This window comes from Pollicipes pollicipes, unplaced genomic scaffold (genome assembly GCF_011947565.3).
Source record: "Pollicipes pollicipes isolate AB1234 unplaced genomic scaffold, Ppol_2.1 Scaffold_4219;HRSCAF=4965_pilon_pilon_pilon, whole genome shotgun sequence".
Classification (NCBI taxonomy): Eukaryota; Metazoa; Arthropoda; class Thecostraca; order Pollicipedomorpha; family Pollicipedidae; genus Pollicipes; species Pollicipes pollicipes.
In genome coordinates this window covers 30,179,174-30,189,870 of record NW_023596448.1, presented here as the reverse complement: position 1 = coordinate 30,189,870, position 10,697 = coordinate 30,179,174, and the positions used below count along the sequence as shown (strand labels likewise).

General features: G+C 44.5%; 1 long non-coding RNA gene across 1 annotated transcript; it reads right to left on the bottom strand.

Annotated features, from left to right (window-relative positions):
- Nucleotides 1-237: 237 nt before the first annotated feature.
- On the bottom strand, nt 238-2,542 carry LOC119095644 (uncharacterized). Its single transcript, XR_005093931.1, has 3 exons — nt 2,499-2,542; nt 1,052-1,185; nt 238-607 (listed from the first exon to the last, which is right to left on the bottom strand). It is a non-coding gene; the product is annotated as an uncharacterized LOC119095644 (long non-coding RNA).
- Between the last annotated feature and the right edge of the window lie 8,155 nt (nt 2,543-10,697).

Below are 10,697 nucleotides of genomic sequence, written 5' to 3'. Positions count from 1 at the left end.
GTGGAGTGCGTCTTCCCGCCATCCTGTGTTCCGACGGCACGCCGTTGTGTTGAGACGCGTCTCCGGAGTATGTCGATGGAGACACGTCGTTTTACTGTGGAATGGGTAAATCTGCTGAGGTACGTCGTCCTGTTGTTCTTATGCATATGCGTCGTTATGCTGTGCTATGTTATGACCAAACACGTCTGTGTTGTTACGCTGATCTGAATGTTTTTGTTTTTGTCTCTGGTGGGTTTCGATGGAATTACAAAATATATGGCATGGTCGTATATTGCAAATTTATCGATATGGCGACTGAAAAAGGGTTGAGACCCTCGATAGTGTTCAGAGACCATTCAGGCGTTTGCTCCAATATCACGCCATGATTTATATTTCGGCCATCGTTTACACAGCTCACTTCGTAGACACTGTATTTTTATTTTAACTTAAGGCAGTTATTGAAAAGGTTGCAAAAACCCAACTACAGAACAAGTCCGAAAATTGCGCCCACTCCATGGCTCGATCAAAATCATCGGCCCCCACCAACATGCGACGAGTTGATAATGCTTAGCACGTTGGGCATAGCCGCATGTTCGATGCTGCCTGCAAGCGGCGAGCCGTCCTCTCCCTGCAAAAGAAATAGAATTAAAACAAGAGCAAGCCACTTTTCATCATGCACTGGTTACTGTGTATTGCACACTATGCCACGCTACACCAAGTGAAGGGAAAGGACGCGCCTGGCGGCGGTCCAAGCTGACAGTTCATACTCATGTTGAACCGTACGAGACGACGAGATAACTGGCACTGCCTAATGTTTGTGGTTTGTTTCAGTCTAACTCAGTTGCTAGCGTATTTTTCTTTGCACAATTCTGATTCCAGAATTCGAGGCAATCCAGTCCAACGAAATAGCGATGCATGCAGCGTATCAAAATGCATGTGACGTTTGCTAGCCTGACTAGCTAAACTAAGGCGTGTTTCCATTCCATTTATCAGGACGCGAAGACTCAAATCAATTCAGTCTATCTGTGCCAAACGTGCTCATTTGACGGCTGCTGTTTTTCCGCATACTTACCGGCCTATATGTGGTGATGGGTGTATCTTTGTTGTTCAAGCCTTCGCTGCAGAACTTCCCAAATGAGAAAAAGGTGCACTTCGCCCAGGCCGCGGAGGCGCAGACCACGAGCAGGAGCGCGACGATCTTCATAGCTGCCGCAACACAAATCACTCGTCAAACCGCGAAGCACAACAGCTGCTGACCCGTAATGGTGTTGGTGTTTCCACATGCCCGTTGGCGATCGCTTAGCTCGTGGGCTCTACGCAGTGAACTGAAGCAAAGCGGGCAAAGCGCATGCTCATCTGTGGCTAGTTACTGTGAGGAGAATTGCGAGGGTGCTGCACCCAATCCTATTGAATAACCCCCCACAGGCCCCAAACATGTGCATTCTACCAAGACTTTTTGTTTATAGTATTGAACAGCAGTGTATAAATGAACTTTACTACGCATAAGAGGAATGAAGGGACACGTGCTGGGGTGCGGGTCAATTTGACACCCGAAGGTTTTTCCGGAATCTTCTTTTCCGTCACACCGAGGTCAAAACGATTTTTTCACTTCAGAGCTTGCTGCGTGGGGTAGTCCTGTGCTCATTTCCAATTAAATGATAACATGGACAGCATCTTGCACCTTTCATAAAGTTCTTAAAGGTCAGCTTAGGTCACCGGCCTAAAATGAACCTTGTCAACACATTGTTTTTAAGGACATACCGCCCAGCATAATCCTTGACGTTTATTCCAATTAAAAAACAAAGGAATCCTGCATGATTTTGGTCACAACGTCCTTCTTAAGGTCAAACAAGGTCACTGACCTTAAAATGGGCACTGGTGATCCTTTGCTTAGAACAATCATCGAGGCGCATGATGGTTGCATGAGAAGGTTTGGTGGCACTTTAGACACCAGTCTGGATTTTACCTTGTTTGACCATGTTTAGCGTGAAGTTTATGACCTAGGAACTTCAAATTTTGATAAAAGCGAGCTTACATACATGTCAACACACCCTGTAAATTTGGTGTTTTTTAGTTTTAGGACTTCAGGGGTCAAATTGACCCCTCCCTCCACCCGAACGAGAGGTATCCAACCGGCCACCCGAGCGCATGTTAGTCATTTGTGGCCCACACTTATAGAACTCACTCCACGTAATCCCCCCTTCCCCTTCTCTCCGCATCTGGAAAATCACAGGTCAACTTGTAGTTTTGCCACGGAGGCTGGTCGCGTTTTAGGTTTCTATGGATTTGGGGTTTTCTGTCACCTTTTAAGCAAACATCAGGTGGCAGACGGCTTCAAGGTCTCAACCACACATTCAACTAAATGATTCCTGTTCGCTTGACAGCAAGTGTTTCCACCCTCTGCCGCCCTTTCTCGGTAAGCTCTGTCTCACTAATAATGACGGCACCACAAACTACCGCATTCTCACATCTTCCCAAAAACACCAGTAGCCAAGCCGACCTGGGCTGAAGTACCTTACCTGGCTGAGTGATTGAAATGCTGCGACTGCTGGCCCCTCTTGTTGTATGCACTGCTTTTATATGCAGGTGAGCCGGTCTAAGGCCGGCGCAAGCACGTCCACACTGCAAGGCGACCGCCGAGCCTGCACAATCGGCCGTGAAATTCCGCGGCGGATTTTAGGGATTTACTGGGAAGCGGCGATTTTAGGGATTTACTGGGAAGTCACGAGCATTTGGAAGTCAGGCGCAGCGTCTCTTGGCACGGCGTCTCTGATGGAACCAATCTATGGAACGATCACGCAGGGTGTCGTGGTCCCTTGGAGAGCCACGTTGCCCACCTCCCTCTTTCGTTTTTCTCTTCCGGTGACGGGATCTCAAGCGCCGCCTTCATTACGACTGGTTCGTGATCCTTCCGTAGGTGGGTCTTCATGGGTGGTTCGTCACTGATTTCCCCACCACGGTTAAACGTTTCTGCGTAGTCTTCGACACCATCAATGCGGAGGGCCACACGCTGACCTCGCAGCTTGAATTTGGAGGATCCTGCCAGTGCGCTCTCAAGCGAGGTTGTTTGCAATGCATTCGCAACCAGGCGAAGAGGTGCGGGATAAGTTTCAGGTAGTTTAAGTAGTCTCAGGTAGTTCAGGATACGTAGTCAGGTAGTTTCAGGTAGTTCAGGTAGTTCGCGAGACACGCCAAGATAGCTGAGACGCTTAAAGCCTGGCAAGACGAACGCTTCGTCTGCGCCTGAGCGGTTCCCCAGCTTGAATTCATTTGGAAACGTGTCAATGCTAGATATCTTTTATATGCAGCTCGATTTTTTGGGTCTGGGCAGACTAACAATTCCTAAGGTTTATGATTGAGCGGTTCAGGAAGTTTGCGGACGTCTTTGTTAAGTCGAAAATATCCGTTGCATGTGCATAGGATGTGTCATTGACTGACTGCGAAACTTCTATTGTGGCCTGCGGCGCCTTCAGCGACACGCACTAAAAACTTGCCCACCTCTTGCTCGTGAGTGACCCCGTGACAGCGCGCAAGATGCCCACAGCTGCCTTTCACCATCGACCCGATGGCATCCTCTTCGTATTTACCTTTACCCCGGGAGTAACCTGTCTACATTTACCCCGTGGTCGGGTAACGCCCTCCATGATGTACCACGCGGGATTGTTGACCTGTTTCATTCACCATTCGCTTGAGAGTGATCACCATCCATCATCCATCCATCATCCATCACTATCCAGTCCACCAGAGGAGGACCATTCACGCAATGGCAAAACTCCTCGCATGTACCATCGTCTTCATAATTGCCCTATTAATCGCCGTCATAGTATATTAAACTATCTTATCAAATAAAACTACCATTTCCATCGGTTTTGCTGGCAATCCTTTTTAACTGCAGTGGGTGACGTTACATTTCCGTTAGGGGGCGAGCAGATGACAGCTGTGGCCATGACGTCACAATAAGTTTAGCAATGACTTCGATGATCCTGCGATGTATGTGCAACAGTACCCGACGCAAACCACAAACAAAAATCAAGTTTATTGCAAAAGAAAAAATGGATTTGACCAGAGGCAATGGTCCAGGTAACATAACACATATCATGTTTCAAACTCTTGGCGTTTGGGCGCTGCGTTACATATGTGGCGACACAGTCACCTAGATGCGGCGCGTTATTTCACTCGCTGCCGAAACACCGAAGGGTGGATGGCCTGCAGAGTGCCTGGTGAGTCAGTTAGGATGTTCTGCACATGCTTCATTCTTGATCAGTTTGTAATGAAGGAACCAAGATTAGGGAACGTGGTTTTCCTGAATTACAGCTACTCGAAATTTGGGCTATGTAAATGTTCGTTTACTTTCTATCCTTCAAGATGAATTAATCAAGAAAAGAAAAGATGATATCTCCGAATGAGATGTATTCCAACTTCATAATGTTATACCACATTACAGCTTTGAATTGACAGGCTTTAACAAAGTATGGAATGTCATGGTTTCCCATTTGGTGGCACGAGGTCTCCTTGTGCCAGATTTTTCATACAATGCATTCGTATTGCATGTTTCAGCTGTTTCTGTTCTAAAACTGAAAAAAATCATTAGAAAAGGTGCCAGGCCTCATTTACTTGATCACTTAATTCATTTTTGGTTATTTTTATCCAAAACCGATTTATTGGGAACACTGGCTCACCGAAACCAGTCAGGGAGTGCTAACGTTTTGTGAAAAATGATAGGTACCAAATATGTGGACATTGCTAGTAAAGGGTAGTTTCACTATTACAACACGTCAGGTCATAATTTAAGTTTTCAGTTTGGAATGAGTTGGGGCTTTAGCAAAGTGTGTTGACTGCATAAGAATGCTCGGAAAATCTCCAGTCTAAAACATGGCAGATCTTAACAAGATCTTGATGGATATGGCAAGGCAAGCACAAAATTCGGGCGAACTTTGTCATGTATGTGGCAAAAGTTCTTCAAATGAAATGTAAACTTCAAATATTTTCCAAAGTCTCAGAAATTCAAACCTTTAGTCGGAGTGAGAAACTGGGCAAGAGCATTTTTTTGTTAGTAAAAAGCTCACCACGAAGTTCTAACCCAAGCTCCCGTCCGAGCAAATTAAAACCGATTAACTCCGTGGTAACAATGAAGTTTTCGTTTCGCAAGTAAGTTAGCCAAAGTTTTCAGCTTGACAGCAACTTCAAATTAAGTATGCTGCTTCCATCGATTCATTTCAGGGTATGCGCGAGAACAGAGTGTTGCTTGCGAAAAGCTCATTGTTCACCCACTCCCCCACACTAATGTGTCTCTAAGAATGAACATGGTGACGGTGACAATTACGGACCACGGATAACCTCCCCACCGAGCAGCGCGCTGCTTGATTTTAGTGAGGTACTCCTTACATCCAGCAAAAAACTTTGTTATTAGGTGTGCACTTATCTATTTCTGTCTTATCTATTTTACTCACAATTGCATTGCCCATGCGCAACTTAGGCGCCAACAATGCATTTACCTGTCTGCAATTCTCCCGTAATGATTTGAAAGGTCTGGAACACTTCACAGAAAGACAGAAAATTGCCGTGGGGTGAGCATTCCGCTCAGGACCGTCTATACCGCGAGGACCTTTTGAAACTTCTTTTTTCCTTCCTTTCCGATGATCTTTAAAGACACCATCTATGGTTTAAAATACTGATCAGCTTCTTTTCAAAATGGACCAACTACAAACTTGCACATCTCTCATACGTGCATTGAATTGATTTGCCAGTCACCCGAACATATTCGATATCTATCCAAGAGTGGACAATTCATGGGGCCTAAAGGAGACGATTTGAAGCACGGAACTTATTTCTACCGCCATTTTTGCCCTGTTAACCCCCCCCCCCCCCCCCGATAGCCGTTTCTTTGGATCATGGCGAGGCCCAATAATGATACATATAAGCCTTTCCAGTTTCACTTCCTCACCACGTTACACCATCGTGCCGTGGATAGCTTTGGGACAGACCTGGCGCAGCTAATTGAAAAGTGTTTGGTAGCGAAATCCCGCCCTTCGAAAGTGTTTTTTCTCATGCACATGTCCTCTTCTTTATTTCGCATTTTAATTTTGAAGGCTAGTGGTCATGATCGATATTTCTATTTCGCGGGCGGGTTGGATGACACTGTCTGCCAGCACATCATGCGAAAAATGGATATTTTTGCGCGGGCGAGAAGAAAGTAGTCTGCCCTTAAACAGCCAGTAAGTTTCTCCTGTGGAGCAATTAATTACTAACCTTGCCTGCTTTAAACACGCGATTTGTGACCAGATTTAGTCACTTTTTTGTTTTAATCCATCGAGTTCTGGTCATAAGGCAAATTATGACGTCACAAGACGTGCAATTAAACTGTTTTTTTTCCATACTCTTGCTTGTTTGCCTTTAAGTTGTTGAACGGATCCCTCACGTCTGCTCTAACAATGTTGTCCATAGTTGCCATGGTTTGCTGGCTGGCAAATGACCGTACTGTAGATATGCACGATATCTTTAACACGGAAATACTCTAGGCTGCATAGCAATTACAATATGAGTTAGATATTGGTTTTTCACAAATAGTCCATTTCATTTAAAATGTGAAGCCAACATCTCGAACGTTAAGTCATTAATTACGAATAGCCAAATCTAAATAGATACCTTTGCTGCAGCGGAAAAGGCAAGCAGTAAAACTGGTTTTGTGTCCATTGATAAATTATGTTATGCTTGGAAGAGAGAGATTGCTTCGTGGAGCACATCCACTATTGCCTTTGACAGGGGCTAACCATGGCAGTCAGGATAAGCTGTTCAAAGTGATTTGAGGGTTTTGATTTGTGTGTTTTCAACTTTGTCTGGTGTCATTTAGCTGACACAAATGAACTGAATCGAAACGCAAGCTGGAGCCAGCCAAAAGTAGGCATGTTTTTTGGCATGTTTTTGTCATAATTGCTACTGTCAAGAAATAGGTTTAGGTGAGCTGGGATGATGTTTAACATATGGGCTACTCTAGGTTAGGCTGAGTTTTTTAAATGCATGGCAAGTGGCAGTGGGAAGTTTGCAACAATCAGTGACTCACAAATGCTACTGACGCAATTAGGTTAGACAGGATGAGATGAGGTAAAGCTTCTTTAGGTTAGGCTTAGTTAGGTTTCTTTCATGGAAATAATCATTGATATTTAGCAAGAAGGAGTGACATGCTATTTGCATTTCCCGTCTTTCACCCCGTCTTAACAGAAGCCAGCGGCGTGCCTGTTGTGTTTGATTTGGTGACGTGCTGATGTGCAGGAGTCCATGGCTTTTCTGTTTGAGGGGTTTATGCTCGCTGAATTATTTGCTGTTGTTTTTATTGTTGAATTACTTTGCTTTGTTATGTGTTAAACAGGTCCGGAAGGGAAGAGCAAAGTGAAGCATCAAAACATTGGTGTTACAAAGTTTTTGATACTCATTACACTTTTATGAAGTAACTATTCTGCAACTTATCGTTTTCACTGTAATGTCATAAGATTTTATAAAGAAATACATTTTTGTCATGTTTATGTCCATGCCTACGTAAGAATGTATGTCTTTGCTAAAGCATCTCTCACTGACTCATCAGCTCCAACTTTTGTGAATTAAATTTTTCACTCCTGCACGATCTTCTTGCGATGCAATTTCTCACTACCACCCTAGTTCAAAACCGATTCTAGGTCACTGTGTTTGACAAATTTTCTGGATTTTGTTGAGCATGTCACTAGTCAGGGTATAAAGGCAGTTTTTAATATGTTGTCTATCTATATTTTTTAAAGCTTTTGATAAAATGCCACACCAACATTTCTTCTACTTCATAAAATTGCATGGCATTGAGGGAAATATTCTTAGCTGGTTAGGGGCTTGGCTGTAAAACAGGGAACAAAGGATAATGCTTAATGGTACAAAATATCAGTGGAAGCTAGTAGGGATTGAGGTTTCACAAGGGTCGGTGTTGAGCCCTTTACTTTTTATCATTTTTGTGAATGATATTGAGATATGATTAGAAAGTAAGGTGCTTGAATTTGGGACAATATGAAATTGAAAGGGGTGTCAAAAATGCAGATCAAATGAAAATTGGCTGAGAGAGACTAGTAAAGTGGTCTTCTCTGTGGCAGTTGTCCTTTAATTATGATAAATGCAATAAGATGCATTTGGAAGTTCCGGCAGTGAGGGCATTAGCCGTAAAGTGGGAGGCCTGGAGTCGGACTAGATCGAGGAGGAAGAGAACTTAGGGGTTATAATTTCCAACGATTTAAAGACAACAAACAACAAAGAAAAGCCGCGTAGGGCTGCCTGGAACATGGCAGTTTTGATGCCGGAGCTTATTAACATGAATGCCGATTATAAGAGTAGGAATGTTTTTTTATAAATTTGATCCGAACCCCTTGAATGGATGAACTTCTGGGATCAGTGCTCACGGTACGCAGCGCTTGTTGTGCTAGCCCTGACACCCACCATCCGATCGCGCAATTCCAGATCAACGGCAGAATTTCGTGGCGAAAGCGTAACGTGTCGCAATGCTCGGTACTGTCCGTCCTGCCTTCTGATGTCAACTGGCTTTTAGCGCGACCGCTGCCACCGGCCGCAGGGCATACCTATCAAGGGCAAATAGCGATGCTAAATCCACCTAAGCAACTAAGATAAACGCTGTCAAAAAGCTGTACTTAGTTTATGTCAGACCACATCTAGACTATTGTGTACAGGCTTGGTCACTGTGCTTCTAAAAAAGGAAAGAGTACAGCGAAAGGCAACTAGGATGATAAATGGGATTGGTGGCTTAGAATATAAGGATAGGCTTAGAGCCTTTGGTTTGCATCCACAGAAATTTCGCAATCTTAGAGAAGATCTAGAGAAGAAGAAGATATAGAGAAGGCAGCATAGAGGTCTACAAAATTATGAAAGGGATAGACGCGGTAGATCTACGTGGAGCACTGGTAATCAGGCAGACATAGAGGAAAGCAGTTTCAGTTAGCAAAAGGTAGGAGTATAATTATTGAGGGGTAGACGTCATTTAGTCAAAGAGTAGTAAATCCTCATAATGAACTACCACACTAAGTTGTGGAAGTCCCTTTTAATCAACATTTAAAAATCGTTTGGACAAGTTCTTTCGGTCTAAGGATCTCACTGTCCTCACTCATCTATCACTAAATCTCACTCACTAAATTCAGGCAAGTCAGGTGACATGATTAATGTCGAGGATGTGTGCGGAACATGGGGTAAGCCAACCACGATTGGTCCTTGTAGCTCTTTGTTGACCTGATGTCTTTATGTTTTTTTAATCAATTGACAGTTCTAGAGCATTCTTAGAGTAACACTATGTCAAAAGACAATAACTGTTTGTAGCTCCAAAATATTACCAGTTTACGTTGCTGCTGTTCTTCACCTAGGCGATCTTTTATACTGTTTGTAAAATGGCTAGCCGCAGCTATCAGAGTCGGATAAAGGATGGATCACCTACCATGTCTACGAAATTTGTCATGTCCTGTGGTTGAATCGGCTTGCCAGCTTCAACTGTCATGTTACTTTCATTTTGTATTGCTTCGAAAGATGACACCCTGCTACTCTTTTCTAGAAGTGGGACGAACTAAAGGCATGAGCTGAATAAATGTCTATAAAAGGTCTCGTTGAATTTAACAAGCTTCTTCGTCGTTGAATACATGTGGTCTACCAATTGCATGTTAATGAAATCGTATGGAAACGAGCTTTTTTGCCGCACTGTTTGACATATTGAGCTTCCCAGAGCTTTCTAAAAACGTTAAAACTGGTAACAGACTAATCAGTGCATTAATCAATCGCAAAAACGGGTGCTGTGAATTTGGGTACGTCGTTGCATCGGCCCAATATTGCAAACCAATAAATGTTTGGCTTTGATATGGCAATACGCAGAAGGAACAGTCCAAACCAGGCATTTACACCGTCAACATTTGCTGAAAAGTTTGAGTTCCGAGTTCATCCATGCGCTCAAAAGTCATCCAGGCATTGCTGTGGCCGACATGATGCGGAATAAGATTACATCTGTGTTTCCGGCCACCCGGCCGGGATAATTCCTGGTGTCTTTCAAAGTAGTGAATACCACCGCCGTCGCCTTTTCATTGGCTGCACACTCGAATATTTCCATTCCACTGAGCTGACCCTCCGTTTACACGTGTCAACGATTTGAAGAAGCCGTATCTGGACCGTGAGCCCAAAACGTTACGTGACGATTAGGGTGAGCATCATGCAAAATCTTCGTAAAAGTCACCCTTATCGGATGGAAATGATGCAACACATGGTGCAGTGATACGAACTGGTGTTAATGTTGGAATATGTAGCCAGGCACAGGCACACCAGCCATGGCTAGAAAACATGCTAACAAAGTCTCGAGACTCACTTTATGGGAACGAACAACTTAGAAGTATCCGAAAACGATTATTGCGAATCCCCCTTGGTAATAACTTTCAAAGCGTGAATGCCCTGGGGCATCATCGTAATGACGTCACCGTGAGATTGTCAGACCTTGTCCCGACCAGGTTCCGCCCTACCCACCCCCGCCCTCCTGACCGCGTGACCTCTGCGCGACCGTTCTCACAATCCACACATTTTGCGACGCCGTTGTTGGGTGTACCGTTAATGGGCTGTCGTTGGTGACCGCTGCCCGAGACATCATGGCGGAGTCGCGCATGCCGCCGCTGCTGGCCGCCGCCGCCCTGCTCAGCGCCGCCCTCCTCCTGACCTGGCAACGTCGG